This window comes from Asparagus officinalis, chromosome 8, assembly GCF_001876935.1.
Source record: "Asparagus officinalis chromosome 8, Aspof.V1, whole genome shotgun sequence".
Lineage (NCBI taxonomy): Eukaryota > Viridiplantae > Streptophyta > Magnoliopsida > Asparagales > Asparagaceae > Asparagus > Asparagus officinalis.
In genome coordinates, this window is record NC_033801.1 from 1,485,314 (window position 1) to 1,494,881 (window position 9,568).

Genomic DNA, 9,568 nt, shown 5'->3' on the forward strand with positions numbered 1-9,568 from the left:
CAAAAATGACTCGTCCACTCGACTGGCCGATAGACTTGCCCTTGGCTGGGCTTTGGAGCCTCTAAGCTGGTTTGAACCATAGTCTTTTTAGCCTATGCAGACAATCTTTCGGTATCTTCATCTTTAGATGGTAAAGTACCATAACAGAGTCGAAACGGCTAAAAATGCACAAAAAGCGTAGGTTATAGTTCATGAAATAGTGGATTTTAGTCTCCACAGAATTTTTTGTCAACGGGTCGAAATGATTAAAAATGGCCAAATATCATGAGATATAGCATATGAAATCATGAATTTTGGCATTCACAAAATTATTTACCAACTAGTCAAAATGACTGAAAGGGCAAAAAATTACGGGTCATAACTCACGAAATCATAAATTTTTTGCCTCCCCAAAATTATTTGCTAAGGGTCAAAATAATTGGAAAAAGCCAAAAATCATAGGTTATAACTCATGAAATAATGAATTTTGGTCTTTATGAAATTATTTGCCAATGAGTTGATACTACTATAAATGACAAAAAATCATAGGTTATATACCTCATGAAATCGTGTAGTTTGACCTCAATGGAATTATTTACCAACGGGTCCAAACGGTTAAATTTGAAAAAAAAACATGTGCTATAGCTCACAAAATCATAAATTTTGGTCTCTAAAAGTATTTGCCAATTGGTCAAAATAACGAAAGGGCATAAAATCGAGGGTTGTAGCTCACAAAATCGTGAACTTTGGCCTCCACAAAATTAATTTTCATGGGTCAAAACAACTGAAATTGATAAAAATATTTGCTAATGTGTAGAAAAATTGAAAATAGTTCGTGAAATCGTGTACTTTGACCTCTATGAAATTATTTGCCAGCGAATCGAAATGACTAAAAATAGGCAAAAATTACGAATTCGTGAATTTCAGCCTCCCCAAAATCATTTGCTCACTGGCCCAAATGACTAAAGATAATAGAAAATTATGGATTATAGCTCACAAAATTGTAAATTTTAGCATCCACAAAATTATTTGCATGTGGGTCAAAATAACTAAAAAATGCCAAAAATTATGGGTTATAGAATCGTGAATTCCGACCATTACAAAATTATTTGGCAACTGTTCGAAATGACAAAAAGGCCAAAAACTGTAGTTTATAGCTAATAAATTTGTAAATTTTAACATCCACAGAATTATTTGCCAACGTGTCAAAATAACTAAAAATAGCCAAAAATCATGGGTTAAGGATCACAAAATAGTTAACTTTGGCATCCATGAAATTATTAGCTAACAAGTCAAAAATACATAAAATGATCCAAAATCATGGGTTATAGCTTATAAAATAATGTATTTTGATTATTACAAAATTATTTGCCAACGAGTCCAAATGAGTAAACATGTCAAAAAATCATGTGTTGTAGATCACGAAATCGTGAATTTTAACTTTTACAAAATTATTTGCCAGTGGGTCCAAACAATTAAATAGGCCAAAACTGTGGGTTATAGCTCATGAAACTATGAATTTTGGGCTCCATGGAATTACTGCCAATGGGTCAAGATGACCAAAAATGCTTGTAACATCGCAGGTTATAGTGTTCAAGCCGTGATATTTATTCTTTGTGAAATTATTTGTCAATGGTTCGAAACGACTAAAAATGCCCAAAAATCATGTGTTATAATTCACGAAATCTTAAATTTTGGCCTTCAAAAGTATTTGCCAACTGGTCGAAACAACTAAAAATGGAAATAAATCATGGGTAACTCACGAAATTGTGAATTTTGACATCCCCAAAATTATTTTCCAATGGGTGAAAATAATAAAAAATAGCTAAAAATCACGGGTTATATCTCACGATATAGTAAATTTATCAAAAAAAATTATGTACTAAAAGGTCAAAATAACTAAAAATAGCAAAAAATACTTGGTTATAGCTCACGAAATAGTAAATTTTGGCCTCCACGAAATTATTTACAAATGAGTCGAAACTACTAAAATGGCTAAAATCATAAGTTATATAGCTCACGACATCTTGAGTTTTGGCCTCAAAAAATATTTTCCAAGTGGTTGAAACTTGAAATAACTAAGAATGGAAAAATATCGTGAGTTATAGCTTACAAGTTCGTATTTTGGCATCTACAGAATTATCTACGAGCGTGTCGAAATGAGTAAAAATGGGCAAAAATCATTAGATATAGCTCATAAAATCATGAATTTTAGCCCCTAAAATACTATTTGTCACCTAATCAAAATGACTAAAATGACCATAAAATATAGATTATAGCTTACAAAATTGTGATTTTTGATATCCACAAAATTATTTGCTAACGGGTCGAAACATATACAAATGTCCAACAACCGTTGGTTATAGTTCATGAAACCATGAAATTTGGCTTCTGTAAAATAATTTGCCAACTAGTCCGAATGACAAAAAATGACAAATAAAAAAACTCATGACTTATATGGTTATAGTTCATGAAATCATGAAATCTGGCTTCTGTAAAATAATTTGCCAACTAGTCCAAATGATAAAAAATGACAAAATAAAAAAAAGAACTCATGGCTTATATCCCACGAAATCATGAATTTTGGCCTCTACCAAATTGTAGGTTATAACCCTCAAATCGTGAGTTTTAGGCTCCTAAGAAATTTTTGATAATAGTTCGAAACAACTAAAAATGTCCAAAAATCATGAGTTATAACTCATGAAATAGTGTATTTTTGCCTACACAAAATTATTTACCAACAAGTCGAAATGAATAAAAATAGCCAAAAATTATAAGTTATAGCTCATTAAATCGTGAATTTTTGGGCTCTACAAAATTATTTACCAGCTGGACAAAAGGACTAAAAATGACAAAAAAAATCATGGGTTATAATGTGAACTTTTGACCTCTCCAGAATTATTTTCCAAGGTTCAAATCAACTGAAAATAGCCAAAAATCATAGATTATAGCTAGCAAAGTCATAAACTATGGCCTCTGCTAAATTATTTGCCAACTACTCGAAATGACTAAAAGTGGCAAAAAATCATGGGTTATAATTCACGAAATTATGAATTCTATCATCCACAAAATTATTTGCAAACAGGTCAAAACAATTAAAAATGGCTAAAAATAATTCGTTATAGCTCACAAAATAATGATTTTTTTGCCCTTATAGAGATATTTTCCAATTGGTTGAAATGACAAAAACAAACCAAAACATCGTGGGTTATGGCTCATGATATTGAAGTATTTCGACCTCCACAGAATTATTTGCCAATGGATAAAAATGACTAAAAAGGCAAAATATCATGGGTTATAGCTCATGAAATAGTGAATTTTGAACTCCAATTTTTTTCCCCAACTGGTAGAAATAACTATTTTTTTTAAAAAATGGTGAGTTGTAGCTCACAAAATTGTGATTTTTTACCTCAGCAGAATTATCTGCCAATGGGTTAAAACGACTAAAAATACCAAAAAATCATGGGTTATTGCTCATGAAATGATGTATTTGGACCTCCATGGAATTATTTGCTAAGGGGTTGAAACGTTAAAAATGGGCAAAAAAATATCGCTTATAGCTCATGAAATCATGAATTTTGATCTTCACAAAATTATTTGCCAACTAGTCAAATAACTAAAATGGCAAAAAAAAAGGATTGCAGCTCACAAAATTGTTAATTTTTGGCCTTCCAAAAATTATTTGCCAAGGGTCAAAACAATTGAATGTAGTCAAATATCATTGGTTGTAGCTCATGAAATCGTGAATTTTAGTTTATGCGAAGTTATTTGTCAGCTACTCAAAAATGATAAAAAATCATAGGTTATGGCTCACGAAATTATGAATTCCAGTCTCCATAAAATTATTTACCAACAAGTCAGAACAAGTAAAAATGGATAAAAATCATTAGTTATGCTCATAAAATCATGATCTTTGGCCTCCACAAAGATATTTGCAAATGGGTCAAAATGACTAAAAATGCCGAAGCATCATGGGTTATAATTCATGAAGTCATGTACTTGACCTCTATGGAATTATTTGCTAATGGGCCGATATGACTAAAAATACCCAAAAAACATGGGTTATAGCTTATGAAATGGTGTATTTTGGCCTCCATATAATTATTTACCGTCGGGTCGAAATGACTAAAAATGACCAATAATCGTTAGTTATAGCTCATGAAATCGTAAATTTTGGCTTTTGCAAAGTAATTGTCGACTGGTCCAAATGACTGAAAATAACAAAAAATCGTAGGTTCTAGCTCACAAAATCGAGAATTTTGAACTTCATAAAATTATTTGTCTATGGATCAAAATGAATGAAAATAGTCAAAAATCATGGATTAGCTCATGAAATCATGAATTTTCACAAAATTATTTGCCAATTTGTCAACATGATTAATAATGACAAAATATCATGAGTTGTAGCTTACGAAATTATAAATTTTTGGCCTCCCCAAATTTATTTTTCGAGGATAAAAATAACTAAAAAAGTGACAAATCATGGATTATAGCTCGCGAAATCGTGAATTTTCAGCTCTACGAAAATTTTACCAATGGTTGAAAACAACTAAAATTAGCAAAAAATTATGCGTTATAGCTCATGAGATTATAAATTTTGGCATATATGAAATTATTTGCCTATAGGTCAAATCGATTAAAAATAGCCAAAAATCATGGGTTATAGCTCACGAAATCGTAAATTTTGGACTCTAGAAAATTATTTGCCAAAGGGTCAAAATGACTAGAAATTGCCGTGAAATCATAGGTTACTTCATAAAATCATGAATTTTAACATGTGCCTAATTAGCAACATGTAGAATTGACTAAAAATGGTCATAAAATGGTAGGTTATAGATTATAGAATCATGATTTTTGGCCTGCACATAATTATCTGCCAACGGATTGAAGTGACTAAAAACATCGAAACATCGTAGGTTATAACTCATGAAATGTGTATTTTGACCTCCATAGAATTATTTACTAATTGGCCAAAATGACTAATAAAGGACAAAATCCTGGGTTGTAGCTCACGAAATCATGAATTTTGGCCTTCAAAATATTAGCCAACTAGTTGAAACAGCTAAAAATGGTAAAAGATTGTGGGTTACACATTATAATATCTTGAATTTTGGCATCCATGGAATTATTTGCTAGTAGGTCGGAATGACTAAAAAGGGCCAGGATAATGAGTTCTAGCTTATGAGATTAATAATTTTAGCCTCAATTACATTATTTGCTAATGGGCTGAAATGATTAAAAACTGTCATAAAATTGTGGGTGATAGCTCACGAAATCGTGATTTTCAGCTTCCACGGAATTATTTGCCAACGGGTTAAAATGACTTAAAATGCCTAAAAATTGTGAGCTATAGCTCATGAAATCATGTGCTTTAGCCTTCATGAAATTATTTTCCTATGAGTTAAAACGACTTAAAATGGCTAAAAATCGTAAGTTATACCTTATGAAATCTTAAGTTTTAGCCTTCATAAAATTACTTGTCTATGAGTCAAAACAACTACAAATGCCTAAAAATCATATGTTCTAGCTATGAAGTCGAGAACTTTGACACTGCAAAGTTATATGCCAATTGTTCAAAATGAAAAAAATAGCTAGAAATCATGATTTATAGCTCTCAAAATTATAAATTATGGAATTCACAAAATTATTTGCAAATGGGTCAAAACAACTAAAAATAGTAAAAAATTATGGATTATAGCTCACAAAAGGGTGAATTTTGGTCTCTACGAAATTATTTGCAACGACTCGAAAAACTATAAAAATGACCAAAAACTATGAATTACAACTTATGAAATCATGAATTTTGGCCTTCGCAAAGTTATTTGTCAATGGATTGAAACAACTAAAAATGACTAAAATCATGGGTTTTAAGTCATGAAATCATGAATTTCGGCCTCTACAAAATTATTGTTAATGGCTCAAAATGACTAAATGTGCCCATAAAATCGTAGCTTATAGATTTTTAGCCCATGCAGAATTATTTGCCAGTAGTTGAAATGACTAAAAATGCCTAAAAATCATGTGCTATAATTAACAAAAAGGTGTATTTTGCCTAGCAACGGATCAAAACGACTAAAAGTGATAAAAAATCGTACGTTATAGCTCATGAAATCGAGAAATTTAGCTTTTACAAAATAATTTGCCAACTGGTCTAAATGACTAAAAAAGCTAAAAAAATATGAGTTGCAACTCACAAAATTGTGAAGTTTTGGCCTCTCCATAATTATTTGTCAAGAGCCAAAACAACTGAAAATAGCCAAATACCATGAGTAATAGCTCACAAAATCGTGAATTTTGACCTTTGTTAAATTGTTTATCAATTATTTGGAATGATTAAAAATACGCAAAATTCATGAGTTATAGCTCATGAAATGACATGTTTTATCCTTCATAGAATTATTTGCCAATGGGTCGAAAAGACTAAAAATGGCCAATAATTGTTAGTTATAGCTTATAAAATAATGAAGTTTGGCTTTCGAAAAATAATTTGGCCTTCGTAAAATTATTTATCTAGGGGTCAAAACAACTAAAAATGGCCAAAAATCTTGAGTTTTAGCTCACGAAATTGAGAATTTTGACCACTACGAAATTATATGCTAACTTTTTGAAAGATAAAAAATAACCAAAAATTATGGGTTATAGTTCATGAAATTGTGAATTCGGTATCCACAAAATTACTTACAAATGGGTCAAGACAACTAAAAATGGCTAAAATCATAGGTTATAGCTCATGAAATAATGAATTGTGACATTCACAAAATTATTTGCTAATGGATCGGTACTACTAAAAATGGCCAAAAATCGTGGGTTACATCTCACGAAATCGTGAATTTTGGTCTCCGCAAAATTATCAGTGGGTCGAAACAATGAAAAATGGCTAAAATTATAGGTAATAAGTCATAGAATCGTGAATTTTGGCCTACCTAGAATTATTGCCAACATGTCAAAGTAACTAAAAATACCACTAAAATCAAAGGTTATAGCTCCTGGATCATGATTTCAGCCTCTGCAATTGCCAGCAGGTTGAAACGATTAAAATGCTTGAAAATCATGGATTATATCTCATGAAAAGTTATATTTTGGCCTCCATGGAATTATTTTCCAACTAATCGAAATGACCAAAAATTATGGTTTATAGAAATCATGACTTTTGATCTGGGCAAAATTATTTGCCAACCGGTCAAAATGACTACAAATGGAAAAAATATTAGGCGACAGCTCACAAAGTTGTGAATCTTTAAACTCACCAAAACTATGTACCAAGGGTCAAAATAATTAAAAATAGCCAAAAATTATGGATTATAGCTCACGAAATTGATAATTTTACCCACTATAAAATTATATGCTAACAGCTTGAAATGACAAAAAAGGGCTAAAAATTGTGGGTTATAGCTCACAAAATTGTGAATTTTGGCATCTACAAAATTTTGCACCTGGGTGGTGGTAAAAAATCATGGGTTATAGCTCATGAAACACTGAATTTCAGTCACCGTAAAATTGTTTGCCAACGAGTTGATACTACTAAAGATGGCCAGAAATCATGGGTTAGAGCTCACGAAATGTCAAAAAATCGTAAGTTGTAGCTTACAAAATTGTGAATTTTGGCATTCATGAAATTATTTGCGAGAGCGGGTCACAACGACTAAAAATTGTAAAACATTATGGATTATAGCTCACAAAATAGTAAATTTGACTCAACATTATTTACTAATAGGTCAAATTGACAAAAATAGCCATAGAAATTGAAGGTTATAGCTCACATAATCGTGATTTTATTCCTCCGAGAAATTATTTACCAACGGGTCGAAATGACTAAAAATAATTAAAAATTATGAGTTATAGCTCATAAAATTATGTATTTTAGCCTCCACGGAATTATTTCTTAACATATTGAAATGACTAAAAATGACCAATAATCATGGATTATCGCTCATGAAATCGTGAATTTTGACCACTGTAAATTTATTTGCCAACTAGTGAAAACAACAAAAAATGGAAATAAATCATGGGTTATATCTGATGAAATTATTTGTCTATGAGTAAAAATAATTAAAAATGACAAAAAGTCATGGGTTATATGGCTCATAAAGTAGTAAATTTTGGCGTCCACAAAATTATTTGCTAATAGATTGAAACTATAAAAAATGGCTAAAAATCATGGGTTATAGTTCACAAAATTGTGAATTTTGGCCACCGTAACATTATATGTCAAAGAGTCAAAACAACTAAAATTGGATAAAATCGTAGGTTATAACTCATGAAAATATGAATTTCGCCTCACCGAAATTATCACCAATGGGCCAAAATGACTAAAAATTATTTGTCAAAGTAGTGTATTTTGTCCTCCATGGAATTATTTGCCAAATGGAGGAAACACCTTAAAATGGATGAAAATCATGAGTAACAACTCATACAATCGTGAATTTTTATCCCCACAAAATTATTTCCATGGCAGGAGAGACCTAGGCGATTTCGAGGAGAGCAAGCCCAGAGTTGGTGAATGCCTAGTTTCGTTCGATCCCCTCTGTGCAAGACAAACAGTCGACGCCAGGTCATGTCATTCAATTGAATGAGAATATTCTGAAGGGCCCCTCTTAAGTGACATTCAGACGAGTCTTTTTGGCGTACAAAGAAGGGGAGACAAGGAAGGGGGGAAGGGCACGGATATTGAATGATATCCCGGCCCGACCGAAGTTACAATAGTCACATTGAAACCTCGAATATGCTCAAAGATCTCAAAATTAATCATATCTAACAAAATTGTGAATTTTTTGCCTCCTCAAATTATTTGTCATAGGTCTATAGCTCACGAAATAGTGAATTTTGCCTTTACGAAATTATTTGCCAACGGGTCAAAACTACTAAAAATACCAAAAAATCGTGAGTTATAACTCATGAAATTGTGTATCTTGACCTCCACGAAATTATTTGCTAATGACTCCAATGATTAGAAATGTCCAAAATAATGGGTTATAGCTTACGAAATCATGAATTTCAACATCTAAAAATATTTGCTAACTAGTCAAAATAACTAAAAATGGAAAAAATTATGAATTATAGCTCACCAAATTGTAAATTTTGGTATCCATAGAACTACTTGCTAACGGTCAAAACAACGAAAAATAGCCAAAAATCATTTCATTAAAATTCATGAAATAGTGAATTTTCGCCTTCATGAAATTATTTGCTAACAGATTGAAACAACTTAAAATGGCCACAAATCATGAATTATAGCCCATAAAATGATGAATTTTAGCTTCCGCGTAATTATTTGCTAGGATATTAAAATTCCTAAAATGGCTAAAAATCGTGAATTATAGCTCATAAAATTATGATTTTAACCTCTGCGGAATTATTTGCTAGCGGGTCCAAATGCCTAAAAATGTCCAAAAATCTTGGGTTATAGTCCATGAAATCATAAATTTTGGCCTCTAAAAAAATGGACAACATGTCAAAATGGCAAAAAGTGGTCATAATATCGCATGTTACATCTCACATAATCGTGATTTTTGGTTTCCACAAAATTATTTGCCAACATGTCTAAACTAAAAAACCCAAAAAATCATGCTTTATAGCTCAAGAAATTCTC